This window comes from Cavia porcellus, unplaced genomic scaffold, assembly GCF_034190915.1.
Source record: "Cavia porcellus strain 051 isolate PalLab524CR breed Dunkin Hartley unplaced genomic scaffold, mCavPor4.1 scaffold_5, whole genome shotgun sequence".
Taxonomy (NCBI): Eukaryota; Metazoa; Chordata; class Mammalia; order Rodentia; family Caviidae; genus Cavia; species Cavia porcellus.
This window is the reverse complement of record NW_026947488.1, coordinates 43,621,691-43,639,456: the sequence shown is the minus strand read 5'-3', so window position 1 is coordinate 43,639,456 and position 17,766 is coordinate 43,621,691. Positions and strand designations below refer to the sequence as shown.

The window sequence follows — 17,766 nt, the reverse complement described above, 5'->3', positions numbered from 1 at the left end:
AATGACCTAGAGAATCATTTGGTACATGTTTCATCCTATTAAGATATCTCATCTGTAATATCCCTGAAAGATGGCCATCTATCCACTTAAGTATTTTGTATGAGACATAGTTTTATTTTTTATCTCACAAGGCAGCCTGTTGTTCAGAAGTGCTTTATAGTATTATCCAATGGAAATTTGAGTCTTTAAAACTTCCATCTCTTTGTCCTAGTTTTGCTAAGTAATCCAGAATATAGTTAAGTATTCCAGAATATAACTGACCAAGTATAATGATTTCATTGGTTTTATAAACTTTTAGAAAGACATACTTTTCTCCTTATAAATTTTCTACTACCTATTCAAATCATTCATCAAAGTTTCACTCTTTCAGTATAAATAAGATCCATTTAAAATCATAATAGTAAGATAAATCTGTAGTTTATTGTGTACTTTAATAAAAGAATCTTAATTTCCCTTTGTGACTTTTTGTACGCATTTGTTATACATGGGGAATTTTGAAATTCATTCTTTTAAAGCTTCCTCAAGACTGGGAGCATTGCCAATTTGCATCAAAGAGCAAAATTCTATTAGTGCATTCATAACTATTAAAAAGTAATTCTAATGCACTGACCCCGTTTCATCTCACATCAAAAATTTAATTTAATCCCAATGACTCTCATAGATGACCATAATTTCCCAGCGAATGATGTTAGTTGAAAGTTTGGATGAATCTGAACAATTTAGAAAACTGTTAATATAAATTTTTGTGAATATTGTATTATTCAGCAATACTCGTAGTAGTAGCCTATGTTAATCTGTACAGAACACAACTCATTTTATTTGAGAAAGCTGAGAGTGGGGAAATTTGGGGAAGGGTTCAACCATCCCATTCTGGTGGCAGTGATCTCAGCTAAAAGAGAAGTAGGGCTGGGGACAGGCAGTCCCTGGGTCTGGCGTCAGGGAGTCCTATTAGAATCTGGATGATCCCACTTACTGGCAGGTTAGTTGTGTCAACTTGTTGCCCTCTTAGGCCTTCATTTTTGCGTCTGAAAAAGAGGGCACATGAAACCAATGACTTCAGCTCTTGAAAGTTTAAGATGCTGCAAGTTTTAACAAGCACAGTGAGATTAAAAATATGTTCCGGCAAGAAGGCGACTAACCCCAGGGGTTCTCTCAGCGTCCTACAGTGCAGTGTGATAATGCCAGGAGATGCATGAGATACGGGAGCCCTAGAGGCACCAGGGGTCAATTTTCATGAGAATTATAGAATTAAGGAGGATCTCTTGAAAGAAATTTTCTTGGTGAACCAACATTTATCCCAGTGTTTCCCTGGCAACTAAATTGTGATGATCAAATTACACAATTAAAGTGTTCAAAATTAAAATGTGACACATCCTCACTGTCCAGACTGCTAAGCTCATGTAGTCTTACTCAGTGAACAGGGACAGCATCTTCCTGTACTCAGTAATGATCACTTAAATTACTTTTCCTTTAGGAACTTAATTTGTGCACCCGTACAGTAAATAAACAGTGTAACCAACAGCAATAGGCACTCTTGGGCTATTATTTTATTATTGTAAGGTATACTGAGAAACTGCTCTTTGTTACAGCACTAGGCAGCTTGGCATAAGAAAGACACATAATACTTAGACATTGACTTCAAAAGAGTTCATACGATGTTTCAATTTGAAAGGATCCACGAACTAGAGATGAATTAGAAACCTCAAGCAAAGTAATCAGCTGGTTAATAAAATGTAGCATGTTTTAAAAATAAAATTGTACGTTTTTAAAAATCAAATTTTCAATAAAACCTCAGAGTTTTCCAGCTTTAATTTTACTCATTTTTAATATCCTGAATGAGAAAATTAATTCAGGCTATCTATAGACTTACATTGCAAATTGTGTTTTACACCTTAGAGGACATATTTTGCTCAAATAAAATGGATGGTCTGGGAATGATTTCTTGGTTATGACACTAAAAGCACAGGAAAAAAGTTAAAATATGGAAATTGGACTACCTTAAAATTAAAAATTTCTATATATCAAAGATAATATAGTGAGAAGGCACCCTGCCATATAGATCTGACAGAGGCTTGTATCCCAAATGTGTAACTTGTTCAACACACCACTACCAACAGCAACAACAAAAACTGACTAAAAAATTGGCAAAGGACTTGAATAGGCATTTCTCCAAAGAAGATACACAAATGACCACTACACATGAAAAAAGATACTTAATATCTGTAACCGTTAGTGAAATGCAAATCAAAATTACAATGAAATATCACTTCATAACCATTCGTGTGTCTACACTTTATCAACACTTGTTATCAAAATAACAAGTGTTGACAAAGATGTGGGAAAGTGTAGCACTTGTGAACTATTAGTGGGAATGTGTGAAATGTGATAAAAATGATGAATATTTACATTTTAAAGATTATAGTGAAAGACAAATTGCCATTAATTCCCCTCAAAATATGCCTTCTCACTTTGAACACACTTACCCCATGTCTGGAGCAGTTCTGGAAGTCTTCTTTCCTGATTTTAGTTGTACTGTTGTGCCTATATGTCTTGAATAGATGCAAAACATTTTCTTTTCATGGTCCTTGTGACTTTGGGAAAGATCCAGAAGTCGCACAGTATCAGATCTGGTAAGTAAAGCAAATGAGGTCACACTGCGATATCCTTGACAGAAATTGCCTTAAACATTTGAATCAATTTAATATCGAGGTCATTAAAGAGGACTTCCAGAAGTATTTAAGAAAGTGGCCAGAGAAAAGGGATAACTGTGTTCAAAATGAGAACTATTTTGAAGGGGATTAATGGCAATGTGTTTATTAATGTCATACTTTTTAAAAATTTTATTTAAATGTTTACCACATTTTGTGGTTATACCCTTAACACATTGTAAAGCAGCTACTACGGAAAGCAGTATGATGGTGCTATGGTTTAGGTATAGAGTATTCCCTAAATTGCCATGTGTTCAAATTTGGGACTTTTGAAAGGTGACTGGACCATGGAAGAACTGAACTCATCAGTGGTTCACCCATTATTGAGTTCAGCAGTGCGTGTGCTATTAGTAGGCGGGGCCTGGCCTGAGGTAGGTCACCGTGGTTGTGACCCAGAAGGGTGTAGGCCTCTCTCCCTCTCCTCCCTTTGCTCTCTACTTCTGGCTGCCTTGGTGTGAGCAGATTTCCTTGTGGAAGGTCCTTCTACCATGCTGTTCCTGAATTTGAGTTTGCCAGCTATGGACTGAAGCTTCTGAAACTGTGAGGCAAAGTAAACTTCGTCTAAGTTGTGGGTGTTGGTTATTGTGTGCCAGTGATGAGGAAAGTGGCTAAGACAAACAGTTCTTCATGAATTTGAAAGTACAACTACCACAGGATCCAATAATTCTACTTCTCAGTATATACCAAAAGTAATCTAAAGCAGGGTTTTGGAAAGACATTTGTTCACACGCTTATAGAACCAGTCTTCAAAATAAGCCAGTGTTAGAAATGTCTGTGCACAGATGTATGGACAAACAAAATTGGTGCATGCACTCATTGGAACATGATTTCGCCTTAAAAAGAAATTTTATTCATAGATGAATCTTGAGGGTAATAAAGAAATTTTGATATGTAGAATAAGCCAGTCATAAGTGACAAATATTTCTATGTCCCTGACTTATGTGAAGTACTCAGAATTGTCAAAATCATAGAGACAAAAAGTAGGATTATGGTTTTAGGGATAGGAGCTAGTTAATACAGTGGTTTAGTTGCTCATGATAAAGAGTTCTGAAAATGGATGGTGTGATGATAGTATGACAACAAAAATGTATGTAGCAGTGCCACTGAACTGTACACCTAAAATAATTAAGGTAGTAATTTTATATCAAATGTATTTGCATACAAATAAAACAATAATAAAGAAAAGAATGTAGATGAATTATAATCCTGGAAAATTTGACTTTTTTTATTAACATACAGAGCTTGTAAAGTAGACTCTTCTTTCTCTTTTTGAGGAGCTGACTGTAACAGCTAGGCTGTGATATGAGATAATATAGATGAGGGATTTTGTGTAGGGAAATTTTCCAGGCTGAATTTTCAAAAAGCACATAAAATTTATATGCCCAGTCTCAACATTGGATGCACAGTAAAATTACACAGACAGTCACTCACTCTTTGGTTTAGAGTGAAGTCCTGGTATTTGAAAATAACCTAGATGATTGCAATGTACAGGCAAAAATGGAAGACTTCCCATCACTAAATTGTCCTTGTTGAATTGTGATCTTTGGTCTGTTCCTGGTAGTTATAACCATATAAGAATTTCATATTATCCTAGAAAATCCTACAAATTGCAATAGGCACAGAGGAAGATTTAAAACCACTTATAACAGATTCATTAGCACATTTTCTACGTTTTCTTTCAAGATTTAATGGAATAAGTCAAAAATTCACTTGATGTCCCAAAGCAGTCATTTTTTAAAAAGAAAGCTATTTAGATACTTTTAAGGAAACACAGCAATAAACTTATGGCTTCATCTGAAGACTTTCATCCAAAGAACCAAATAGAACAGGAAACAATTTCAGAATATTTATAACTGTGATTGCTTTTCTGGAAGACTCCTCCACTAGGTATCCCCATATTCCCAGAGATTTTAATTCACCACTTCCCATGAGCATGAAGCTATCATGCTTTAAATGTTCAACCCTGACTTCTTTACATAGCCTCACTCACCCTTCAAATTTCCTCATGCAATTTCCAAGCATTAGTGCCAAACTGAAATCATGATTTTCTTTTATTATGAGAGTTATAGAAATAAATTCCACTTGATGTCTTTGACCATGGTCTGTAGGTTGCTCCCAGAATATTAGCAGAACATAATAAGCATACTTGTTTTTATGCTTATGGACTTATAACTCTGAGTATACTGAAATAAAGTGAATATCTTAATCTAGTATCCTTAGCATTTTGCATACTGTCCTTCCAGGCTCACTACCAAGAATTTCACTGTTTTGCTGTGATTCAGTTGGTTTAGGCTGGACATGGTAAATCTGGGCTTTAAGCTGCAGGTTGGACCCATATATGGTCCACAAATCCTTCACTTCTTTGGATTGGCTGCTACTTGAGCTCTTAGTAATGTATTGCTGGAGGACAGGAAGAAGAGAGGGGCATGTGTGTTGATTCTTAAAATGTGGGCTTAGATTTGGTGTATTATATTTTGAGTCACATTTCATTGGCTAAAGAAAGTCATATGACTCAATTCAACAGAAGCATGGTGAAAAGGCTCCTCTGTCCTTGGAAGTCATGAGGCGGTGTGATGAATCTTTGGTGAATAAGAATTTAGTGTACACATAAGATATAGTAAGAAAATAAACTGTTTTATAATCAGTAATATTATCAGTATTATTATTTCTTAAGTGAAATAAAATACAGGCTTAACAGTGTTAGGGTGAATTTTAATATAGGATTTGAAATCCACATGCCTTATATTTTGAGGTGTTCTACGACTCCAATTAAAGAGATCAGTTCAAGGGAGTCAAGGGAGAGAAGTGTTTGGGGATTGAATAACTCCTTTCTGTGGCCATATCACAAAGCTAGAAATTGTCCTTTGAAGTCTTTCCTCCCCCTCCATCATCCCTGATGATGGCTAAATTCTCTCATGGGGCCAAATACCAGTGCTGTCATAATAGTCAAGAGCTATGAGGAAGGTAACATGCTCCGTCTACCACAGATTGACTGCAAATCTGGGCAAACTGTGTAACTCACAAGTCTACACTTCACTTAGGGAAACCTGCCTAGATCACTAGTAGGCTGATGTGTTGATTAAATTATATGTGAGAATACAATTCAAGATATTAATTAAAAATCATAATTTAACTTTAATTAGTAATCACAGGACACTAAAAGTAGAGTGCATTTTTAAATTTATGGATAAATGGCTAATATCACTTCTACATTAATTAACTTTCCTTAGACCACCAAACTGAGAAAGATTATAATAAACACAATCAATTGACTGTTTAAATTGTTTCAATAATTTGGGATGCCATAATTATTTCAAAATTTCCATTCCACAATACCACCAAATAGATATTAACCTCAAAGAAGGTATCTTACTGAAGCAAGTGACTTTTTTCTTCATTTTATGATATGTGGTGATTATCTCAATAAACAAACACATCAAGGTTTCTTAATAATCACTCGAATAGTACTGTTAGAGTAAGAAATACTCCAGTTCTCCATTTTGCTTTGTTAAGTGGTTTGCCAAATAAGAAGCAAGCAAATAACAAATGACTGTTATCTTGGAATTCTTTTTTAGTCTTAAGTTTTGATCCCTAGCAATTTTACTTGATAATATCTTTATGAAACAGTATTATTTCATGTAATTGCTTGACGTGACAATTTCAGAAGAACCAAATCACAGATATCTCTTTGAATAAGGTTCATGTTTATAAAGTTGCCATGCCAAATTTAAACAAATACATTAGGAAAATCTTTGTATTTCTAGAGTTTATGTTCTTTACAGCTAGATTTATTCAACTGGAGAGTGCTTATAGTATGACTGAGAAAAATAATGTAAACATAACTTTGATAGAATCTTGGTACTGTGTTTATAGGCTCACAAATTTCAGATATATAAGTTAATCTTTTGGAGAAAATAAGAAATTCATGAAAATGGTCATAAATATAGTAAGGCTTACCAGTAGCTATATAAATTCTATCACTTTTAAATTATGCTGTTGTTTTACAAATTCCTACAAATGTGAATAAATATGAATTTTCTCCAAACATATTTTTTTTCTTTTTTCTTTTTACTGGTACCGGGGATCGAACTCACGACTGCCTGCTTGCAAGGCAGGTGCTTATGCCGCTGAGCTAAATCCCCAGCCCCCAAACATATTTTTTTTAAGTCTGAAAAACATAGACTCTTGCAACGTTTATAAATTGCCATGTAAATATTTTTGATAATCCCAGAGTATAAAAGACAATCAAACTTTTCGACATGGCAATGCTGGCATGAGACAGGAGGCACAAATACAAAAGGGTGTAACTCCAAATACAAGTAGAACACCCCACCTCCTAGACACTGGGGAACACAGGCATTTTGGAAATCCGACTTTTTAAGATTTCAGATATTTGTACATACATACGAGATATCTTTGGGCTGAGACTTAAGTCTAAGCAAGAAATTGGATTACATTTCATATACACCTTATACATGTAGGCTGAAGTTAAGTTTATATATTATCTTTAATTGTGTGCACTAAACAACATTTCATGGTATAGAATGCCCTCTTGTGATATCGTTCAGGTTGGTGTTTTGGATTTTGGAGCATTTTGAATTTCGAATTTTCAGATCAGGGATCTTCACCCAAAGTGGAATGTGCATTGCCAAAGTGTTTCCATTTTTTAGTCTTTATGGTCTTTGCTATGTGACTTTATACTCAGCAGCGTTTCCCACCTCCTGGGTATGAAATGGCTGTTGCACTTGGTTGGACAAACAGGTGGTGTCAGAAATGAGGGCAAACTGGTTTTTAGCCTGAGTCTGGAACTTGTATTTCTACTTTCTCTTTTGGAGTCATATCAGCATCTTGGAAACAAGTCCCAAGCAGACTACTAGAAGATGAGGCCACATTTAAGTGCCTGAGGTTACCCTAGATCAGGCTATAGCCATCTGTGTTCCAAATGTGACAGGGTCCCCCAAGGTATCAGAGCTGCCCAGCTGGATCATGGATGAACACAGACACTGTGGAGCCTTGCTAAGACTATGAGAAGCCTCCAGCTGACCGCAGACTTACAAGTAGTGGTGCTACTTGTTCTTAGCCAGGGCTTTTGGTTTGTGCCAACTCACGATGGGAATGTAGTTCTTTACAAGCTCTCAATGCTTTTTGTAAAATTTACTTTACTTTTTCCCCATAGGAACTGCTACTTTCATACTAGATTTGCTCAACTCCACATTAGTTTTGTATTTTTGAGAGGAATTCATTGACTTAAGCACATTTTCACAGAAACGCCTATGGATTGTGCATGAATTAAGCAAGCAAATTGATTTCTTGTCTTTTGTTCCTATTCCTTAGGCTAGCTAACTTGCAAATATGTACCATGGTAAAATCAAAGAGTGAAAAAAGTGTAAGTAATAAAAGTAAATAATAATTTACTTTTAGCATAGCTAAATAATTTGCCCAAGCACTGATAGTATCAAAAATGCAAATACAAAACACTTTAGTAAAATGAAATTAGTCTACTACGTTTAAAGCCTGAATTGAATTCGCAGTACTGAAAGCCGAAAAAGACATCAACATGACAACACTAAGTAAAAACAATGTTTTTCTCAAAATTATCAACATGCAAATGAAAATGCATAAGACTATCACAGAATGGGTAAAACAAAAACAAATATATGTTGAATAGAACACATATAACATAAAGGAATTCTGACAAGGTAAACTTGTAAAACTTGTACAAATACAGACTATAAAAGTATCGGTAAGAAGACTGGGAATACAGCTCAGCGGCAGAGCGCCTGCCTGGTAAGTGCAAGGTCCTGAGTTCGATTCCCTAAAGTAAAAATATTTAACTGGCTCAAGTTCTGTGGAAAAATATTAATAAGAAATCTGAAGGTGTAATATTAATGAAAGAGAAATTTGAATATATTAAAAAGACATTTAAAAGCAAAACACATGAAACTGGTAAATTTAATTAACAGCGAAACATTGCCTAAATAATAATATCACAATGAATAACACAGCAAAGCAACAATAACAAGAAAAATGCATAAACTGCCAAAACTTCTAGAAAAAAATTAAATGTAGATATGTAAGAATTTGAAGTTCTGAACCACATTGAAGACAAAATAATAAAAATAAATTAACTGTTATACTCCTAATAAATAATATGCTTCATTTCAATCACACACATTTATAAAGAAATTGGCCACGTATTAAAATAAGTCATGTATAGAAAACATCCTTGATATATACAATATATATTATATATGCATGGTCATGCATAAAACTTAAAAAGCAATAACCAATATCAAGAAGAAAAACTACAATCACCTAGAAATTTTAACACTGCATACTATAAAATATCTAGAACCAAAGAAGTAACCATAACAATAACTGCAGATTTAGCCAGTTATTAACATTGAAACACTAAATATTAAAACAAATGATGAGAAAGTCCTACATATGTATATACGTATAACTATTATGCATAAAAGAATTAAAGCAAAAGAATGACCAGAAGTAAGAAAATAACAAAATTAAGTTAAAGAACAGAAGAAAGTAACAGTGCTATGGTCCAGGCAGAACAGCCCCATTCAGATCCCTACAGGTTTGGAGGTGGAGGTGGGGCTTTCAGGAGGAGACTGGGTCATGGCTATGCTACTACAAGTGGGAGCTGATTGGATGAGGCCGCTGGTGAGAGGTGTAACCCTGAAGAACACATCTCACTCCCTGAGCCCTCCCTTCACTCTCTGCCTTCCAATTGCAGTGATGTGCACGCCCAGGCCCTTCTGCCACGCCTTTTTCTGCATTTGATCCTGCCAGGCAGGGACTAAAATCTCTAAAATATGTGACCCAAAATAAAATTAAGTTGTGGCATCAGGTATTGTGTTTTAGCAAAAAGAAAGTGACTAAACCACAAAGACAAAATTGAAAGGTTCTTGCCTTAGTACAAATTACTGTACGGTTATGGCAGTGATCTAACCTGGCAGAAGACCAAAGCAGGAACACCTACCTACCACTTTCTGTTTCTTCCTCAACCTTAATTGCGACTCCCCTTCCTGTTTGTGCTGAAAGAAATCTCCGATTAGCTCCTGGGGCGTCATCAATGCTGGCCCTAGGCGTCACCCCCTGTCAGAGAGGTTATATGTGTATCCCATATCCCATGGTCCGGTCAGAGGAAGCCAGGCCGCCAGTGGTCATGGACTCCTCTCCACGTCCTTGGAATAAAGGCTATTTTTAACTTTATATTCTCTATTTTATCGCGCCAAAAACTCTCAAAAATCTAAATCAATGGAATAAAAAGGAGAAGGAAAAGGCACAAATTTCAAAAACCACCAAAAAGGGACAAAATAGTAATTATCGCAGGTAACTTACTGAAGACTTTTAACCAAAGGAGAAAAACACAGTATCAAAATTTGAAAATGAAGAATAACCAGAAACAGGGAAGGTATGAAGACTGCCTAAAGTCTTTAAAAACTCCAAATAAATATGAGAATTTTCTTGCCTGGAGGACTGTCTTCAAAACATAAATTCACAAGTTTGACCCAAGATAGAAAATGTAGCGCTCTTGCTTGTCTCTATCTCTGTTTTTTTTTTCCTTTTATTTATTTTTGCATGTGCTGGCAATTCACAGTGTACAGTGTATTGGAGAGTGGCTACATGTACGTATTTCAGCTTGTTTGCTTTTCAAACCCCTTCCCTCTTCCCTCATGCTCACCTTTCCACTCCATCTTCCTTTATCCTAGAATGTAACATTCTCCTACACAAGTTTTCTTAGAGGGAATCACAAGAAATTATTAATAACACAACCTCGGGAACAAAAACTTGAAAGATGGGAAAGTAACATTTTCTGGCATCCTCTTCTGAAATGTTTGAATTTCCTGGTCATATCCATGTTTTCTTTCATTAATTTTCTGATTTCATTAGAGGGGAAATGAGAGCACGTGTTTCTGTATACTTCAGTTTGGGTGTGGTTGAGTGTGTCCCCACAGGTTTCTGTGATAGGAAATTGGTCCCCATCATAGTGGAGACGTAGGCATGGAGCTGGTGAAAGGAAAGGCTAGCCTAAGGTAATTATGTCACTAGAGGCCCCACCTTTGGGAGCAGTTAATGCTAGACTCAAAGAATTAATTCTTGTAGAGCAGGCTGTTATAAAGTGAAACCATCCCCGTGGGGTCCCTTTTGCACATGGCTAGTTCTGTTCTATTTCTCTGCCATGTTGTGATCAGATAAGGAGGTCCAGGCCGGAGACTAAACAGATGAGGTTGCCCAATCCTGGGCACTGGGCTTGCAAAACTGTGACCAAATTAAACCTCTTTTCTTTTTAATACCCAGCTTTAAGTATTTCATTATAGCAATGAGAAAGAGACTAGAATGCTTTGCATCAATGCAAATACTAAAAAGTAAGAGACCACTATGAGTAGAACTGAAAATAGAGGTAGATGGGTTAGACTGGGTGTGTACAGTGGATGGAAACTGGAAGGAAAAGACCCAGAAATCTGATCTGGACAAGGCTGATCTGGAAGCAGAGTGGATCGCTAGAGCCAGTCTAAAGAAGGCAGTGGCTAGCACAGGACAGCAGTAAGGCCAAGGGAAATACAGAGTAAGGACCAGGGGTCTCCCAGAACACTGCCTGCCCTGAGGCCTTGGGAAAATCTCCATGTATCCAAACTGGACCACACCCAATTATGACTTCATCCTCTTCCTGGCTATACCTCCTCATGCAGTTCTTTGGCATCACCCAGAGTGTCTTATATTTCTAAAAGTATACTGTGTTTGTTTGATTTGCAATATTTATTTCATGAAATTATCTAAGTGGGAGCTATTTAATTTAAGATTAGGACTGTATCATTTGGTGCTACTTTTGGACATGCATTTTAGTGCTCTGCTGTTTAGTGCTCTGCTCCGTCTGTACCTTCTGCAACACAGAAGGAAGCAAGTTAGTTAAAATATGAATCTTTTTGTTTGGTTTTTTGTTTTTCCTATTTGAAGGCACATTTCAAATAAGCCGATGGAACCCATATGGCCAATCAGTAATTTGATACTGAAGAACAATGCATCATGGGCCCCAGCTGGCATACATTCTTCCCCGCCTTGGCCCTTGCTGTTTCTCACAGGCAGGGCATCTATTTATTCATTTCTTCTCTTCTTCACTTAGCAAATTCCAAAGCAGTTTCAACCTAAGGGAACAAGTAAGTTAAAACTGAAATGTCTTCTTAGGAAAGGTGCTCTGGCTTTCCTCCGATGAAGTGAATCACCTCCTTCCACTATACCTTTGTATTTTTTTGTTCAGCTTACATCATCTCCCCCGGCATAGCACTAATTCTGTGTTGTGGTTGCCTACATACCCTGCTCTCCTCTCACCAAATCCAGGCCTCATATTCAGATTTCTGAGGTGACCTTTATAGAATTTTACAGGTACAGTCACAGCCAGAAGTTGAAGTGTTGAAAGATAATTCCATTTGAACCCTTGAAAATAAACATGGGAAATATACCTAATGTTCTGCTCAGTTTAGTCACTTCTCTATTCTTTTGTAAGGTGTACTTAATAGATAAAAATTCCCCAATTTTTAGGATGTTCTCCTTCACAGTAAAACTTAAGGCATTGGCTAAAATATTTTAATAATGATCTCGCCCTAACCATTTGTCTTTATTTTTCAGGTTCTGATTGGAGAAACTTGTTTCCTAAAACTTTAATAAAAACAAAACAAAAAAAAAAATCCTAGAAGGAAGCAGCCAGCCCATACAATTGCCAAACATCCCAGAGTGCCATAAAAATCTAAGATAGTGCTAATTTAATTCTTATATGCCTCAAATAAAAGGAAACACAACATTACATTATTTATTATTGTTCACCCATCTTCAAAATTGTGTTAACTTGAAATAAGAATAGAGGATGGAATTCCATGAACTTAGTTGATAGCCTACATACACATATCCCTTACAAATTCATACCTCACCTCACTCCACAGCCTAATTAGAAGGTAAACATTTTTATTTCATTTTTGCTGTGCTATTGTAGAAAGGGAACTGAAACTCTAGAGGAATTACAAGAAAAATGACAAAGTTGTGAGGTATGAAATGAATTTCATCTGTTCTCTTTATACTTTTAAGAAATTTGAAACCAGTTGAAAAATAAAAGTCAAAAACCCACAAAAAAAATGTTTTCAGAAGGAAGAATCAAAAATCTGCTAATCCTCTGTCCTTCCGGTTACCATGGCTGAGAGCTTGTTGTTTGCTTTTCTAAGTTTTCCCTATGCTCATTCTGGAATTTGTATGTCTATTTTATAAGAATGGTACTGATCAAGGGCTGGGGATTTAGCTCAGCGGCATAAGCACCTTCCTTGCAAACAGGCAGTCATGAGTTTGATCCCCAGTACCAAAAAAAAAAAAGAATGGTACTGGTCACCGGACATATCCACAGCTGTCTGATGCTTGGCAGTGGCCTGGGGTATAAGATTCTGAGAAAAGAGGCAATGGGGAGGGCAGGGTCTGGACTGGAATTCAAAAAGTTGCTAACAGGAATGCTGTCCCCTTGGTACCTCCAGGAATCACCTACCCCTGTGAGGATGGATCCCCTCCCACTCCAACAGCAATGGCTCCCCCAAAGGCAAAGCATCAGGTTGTAGTAAACCAAGGGCTAGAGGTGAGTTCAGTGGTCTGGTGCTTGCCTGTAACCACAGGAGACTCTAGGTTTGATCCTCAGTATAGCAAAAACAAAAATGAACAAATAAACCAGGAAGTCAGAGACTGGAGGTTAGTATACTCTGATACTTGCTTTTTAAAAAAAACCAGAATTTGCTTAAGTCTTTCAAGCTAACAAACATTATTTTGTAAATAATATATGAACAGACTTAGTAATAGAACATCTTCAATGCTTAGGAAATAAAACAGTCAGTTAAGGATGGCATGATTTATGTAATCATTATTCTTAGGTTGAGTTCTTTCTAGGTCACTCAAGCTGCCATCTGTACTTGAACAACAATAAAATTCTCATAAGCAAACAAAAATACCCAGGAGACATGAAGAGCATAGGCTTTGAAAATGCATGACCCAGGACATTGTAACCTCAGTAAAAGTAACTCTCAAAGCTTAACCTTGGAGAGGACAGGCATTTTATTCAATGACACAGTACTCAAACTTGTTGAAACACTTGTGCAACTTGAAATATCAAAGGCCATCACGAAGGTTCTAAAGAATTAAATTGAAAGTAGGTGACAATGGTGCACACCTGTAATCCCAACACTCTGGGAGGCTGAGTCAAAATGTCTGCAAGTTGAAGGCCAGCCCGGGCAACTTAGTGTGACCCCCCCCCCACTCAAAATTAAGTATTTTTTATAAAAAGGGCTAGAGATGCAGCTCAGTGCAATAGCCCTGGGTTCAACCCCAAATACCAAAAAAAAAAAAAAAAAAAAAAAAAACAACAACAACAAAAAAACACCCCACACACATGAAAAGTGTTTTTTAAAAATGTTTTAGCCAAACAAACATGAGTATTTTTGCTGTTGTGGCCTTGCTTTCAATAGTCTCAGCATATTGTGAAAGAAGCATGCCTTACTACCCAATTAAACAACAGTGAGAACTCTGGGCTTCTGAGCAGATCTAATATTGCTACCAAAATACCTTGTAAACACTTACCCTGTTACTTTTATCCAATTCTGTGTTTTCACATTCTTTGGCTGTTTGTAAAAGCTTCTCTCATTCTGCCATTATGCTTGTCTGAATTTTAACATCTTCATTGTACCATTCTGTGTTTGCCTGCCCATGTGGCGTGAGTCAGTGTATTTCCACAAAATTTGCAGCTGCAGATGTGAATACTGCACATTTCAAGGAAGCGTGGAAATTGATGAGGAAGGACTATCAGTTGAGAAAAGGCAAAGATCATTAGAATTCTCAAAAGTTCACCAAAGATATCCAAAAGGTAAATTCATAAATGTTTGTCACTAAATGAGCGGGAAAATGTTATTTTTATTGTATTTCTATTTCAATCCTTTCCTTTTTTGGTGCTGGGGCTTGAATGCAAGTCCATCAGCATGCTAAGCAAGTGTTCTACTACTGAGCACAACCAAAACCCAATGTAACACCAAGATGGGGCAATGTTGGTGGTCAGAACAGTTCCTCTGAGGAAGTGTGTGAATAAACATTGGAAAAGGAGAGATAAGGAAACGTCGGTTTAAGCACTGCTAGATTTTCCCTGAGGATTTAGCTGGATATGACAGAGTGACTGCTGGAAGTGTACTTTGGATAGTTCTGAACCCAGAAGCTGCAGTGGGAAACTGGAAAGAATTTTTCTTCTTTAAAATATGTTTTCAAACTCAACACCACCATGGACAAATGGGACTCAGCTTTCCAGGAGGCATTCTGAACAGTGGTGCAGAATACACCTCAAAGAACAAATATAAAATAAGGACAAATGAGAACAGAAATTGCCCATTAACTGTCTTGTTCTCTTGGCCAAGTCCATCCCAGGTGTGCTCATGACCTTGCACTTTTAAGATGAGACATGGTTCAGAATGGTGGAGAGTTTGTGGGAGATGTCTAGGGAAGCCCTGGGGAACAAAGCAAGAGATAGGTGCCACACAATGCAAGGGACAGGTGGTGACACTTTCCAAGGCTGGCTGTTTTTAAGAGGTGGCCAATTGAGTATGAGCTGGATTGACAGAGGGGCTGACACCAGATCTTAGAAGCATGAGTCTCACGCAAATCTGTTTGCTGTGGAAATCATGAGCACAGGACTGCACTGAACCCTTCGGGATAGTAGACTGAGAAGAGGAAACTAGATCAACAGGCAGGCACAGAGAGAAGGGATCTGGTGAAGCTAGCTGCACAGTGGAAGACGACAGAGCATCGGGGATGTTGTCCTTGTAGGACCAAACTCTGCCTTCCTGTGCCAGGAAGTTGCAGAAGGTTTTCTTGCTAAGTAGGATTGTGGTATTCAACAGCAACCTGTTTTATGTGGCCAGCTCCACAGAGAAAGATGGATGCCATCTGCCAACCACTTCTTCTGCACATAAATTATGTTATTGAGTTAGCTGCTCTAAGTTTTGTGCACTTCAAGGAAAGTGTTCACTTTTTTTTTTTTTTTTTTTTTTTGCTTACAACCTGTCCTAATTTGGGTTCCTCCCACACCAGCTGTACGACAGGATATGGAGACAGGCAGCTGATTTGAAAAAGGAATCTGTAACTTTGCAGTAAGGGAGTGAAGATCAGGGTAAGGCAGAGAAGGCATCACTGAAAGGTGTAATCGTAAGCATCTTTGAGGGTGCCTGCAGCATAACACAAAGGTGTCTAGATCTTCATGGGTTGAGGGTGCCCCACATATGTGGTGCAAATTAAAAGCAAACCTCATTGGTGCCAAGAAGACTCCAGGACAGAGAAGCAAGTAGAGAGGTGTGAAGACTTGAGATAGGAAAGCATGGTTGTAGCATGCAATTGCAGAGAATCCAAAAATTGGCTGAAGGGATACACTGGGACCTCGGTTTCTTCTTCTATGCACTGTGAGACAATTTTGCAAAAGACACAGTCTTGCCATATGGAGAGAAAGCAACAGCAGTAACTTTCTCCTGGTATCTAAAAGGAGAGAAATTAAACCCTAACGGGTTAGAGGCAACTAAAATTAGCTTCAAAATTGAGATTATTTGTTAGTGCTTGCAAAAAAAACCTTGCAAGTTGACTTTAAGTCTTTTTAATGGAAAATCCCTTTTGCTGTTGCTGGAGAGCAAAACTGGAAAGAAAACTACATGTTTATTGCTCTGGCAATTGAACTATGCTAAACAACTGTTCAACTCTGTCCTTAGAATGAATGCATGGAAACCTTTGGGAATTATTTTAGTTTCTTGTAATTGTCATTCCTCTGGTCCATTACCAAGATGGTGTCACTTGGTGATGGGTGTGTTCTGATACACAAGCCATACCACAAGAAAACTGTGCTTGAATGCAGTGAATTTGACCGAGGACAGAAACTTGACAAAGAACTGAGACATTAAAAAGGAAATCTCAGAAATATCACAGATGAAAAAAATCACCCAAATTCCCCATTTATGTTCAGTAAAATTTTAAATACATAACTTTGTCCAGTCTTACAGTGGGTTGAGTGAGCCACTCTACCCCTTGATTCCCAATAACTTGCTCTGCACAGAAAATACAGGCAATAATCTTCATGTTATATTTACCTTCTTGGTGGTTGTGATCATCCAAAAGAACACATCCCAGGTAGCACTTCTTTTAGCCTTTGCTGTGAAATGATGTGCTGAACAGATGTCTCTGGTTCCAGCCAAAAGTCTCAGTCTTGGAACATGGAGAATGACACAGAGCTACCACCCAAGTCTACCTTAGATGAGACAATAGCAGGAACCCTGAGAACCAAACATGAGGGTAAATGCTTGCTGTGGTAAACCACTGAATTTTCAGGTGAATCTGGGCATGAATTTATTATGTAGCCTTACTGAAGTGATAGCTGAATGATACAGTGGTAGACTGTTTTTCTTTCCTGTAGCTAGGGTGATCATTATAATGAGGAGAAAGATCTTTTTGCTAAGATCCAGGATTCTTTGAGAAAAATAAAAAATATGGACTGAGTAGAAAAAAAAATAATTGGAAGGACTTCCTGGCCAAAACCCATAGAGAATTCAAGATCAAGTGACTGCTTCCCCTAAATCCAAAATTCTTGCCTCTGTTCCAGTGTTTGTGGGTTATCTAAGTAGAGTAAGACAATGGTTCATTCCAAGATAATGTCCACACTCATTCATTTTTTGTTTTTGTTTTTGTTTGTTGGCATTAAACATTAATCCACAGAATATTTGAAAGAGTTGATACTAGAGGATCTAATAGAACATTTCTAGGTATATGTAAGATCCTCAAAGTAAAAAGCATTTTAACATTGTCTAAATAAGATAAGGCTTTACTATGTCGGTGCATTGCTAATAAAAACTTGCTCTACTATAATTTGCATTGTAAATAATGTGTACAGTGTAATATTATACTGATCTTTCAGAAAAGAAGTGTGTATCTTTAAATTCTCTCAATCAAAAAAGGAGAAATATTTCAAAAGTATCTAAGAAAGTTATATGAATGT

At 37.0% G+C, this 17,766-nt stretch overlaps 1 long non-coding RNA gene across 2 annotated transcripts in view; it reads right to left on the bottom strand.

The window, feature by feature from the left end:
- The window catches only part of LOC134476055 (uncharacterized), a 30,588-nt gene that overhangs the window by 846 nt on the left and 11,976 nt on the right, over positions 1-17,766 (bottom strand). For both annotated transcript variants that reach the window (XR_010047496.1, XR_010047497.1), the window contains exons 3-6: positions 16,865-17,047; positions 14,331-14,549; positions 2,484-2,627; positions 974-1,025 (exon numbers count right to left, since the gene is read on the bottom strand). This is a non-coding gene — a long non-coding RNA (uncharacterized LOC134476055). The remainder of the gene's footprint in view (positions 1-973; positions 1,026-2,483; positions 2,628-14,330; positions 14,550-16,864; positions 17,048-17,766) is intronic.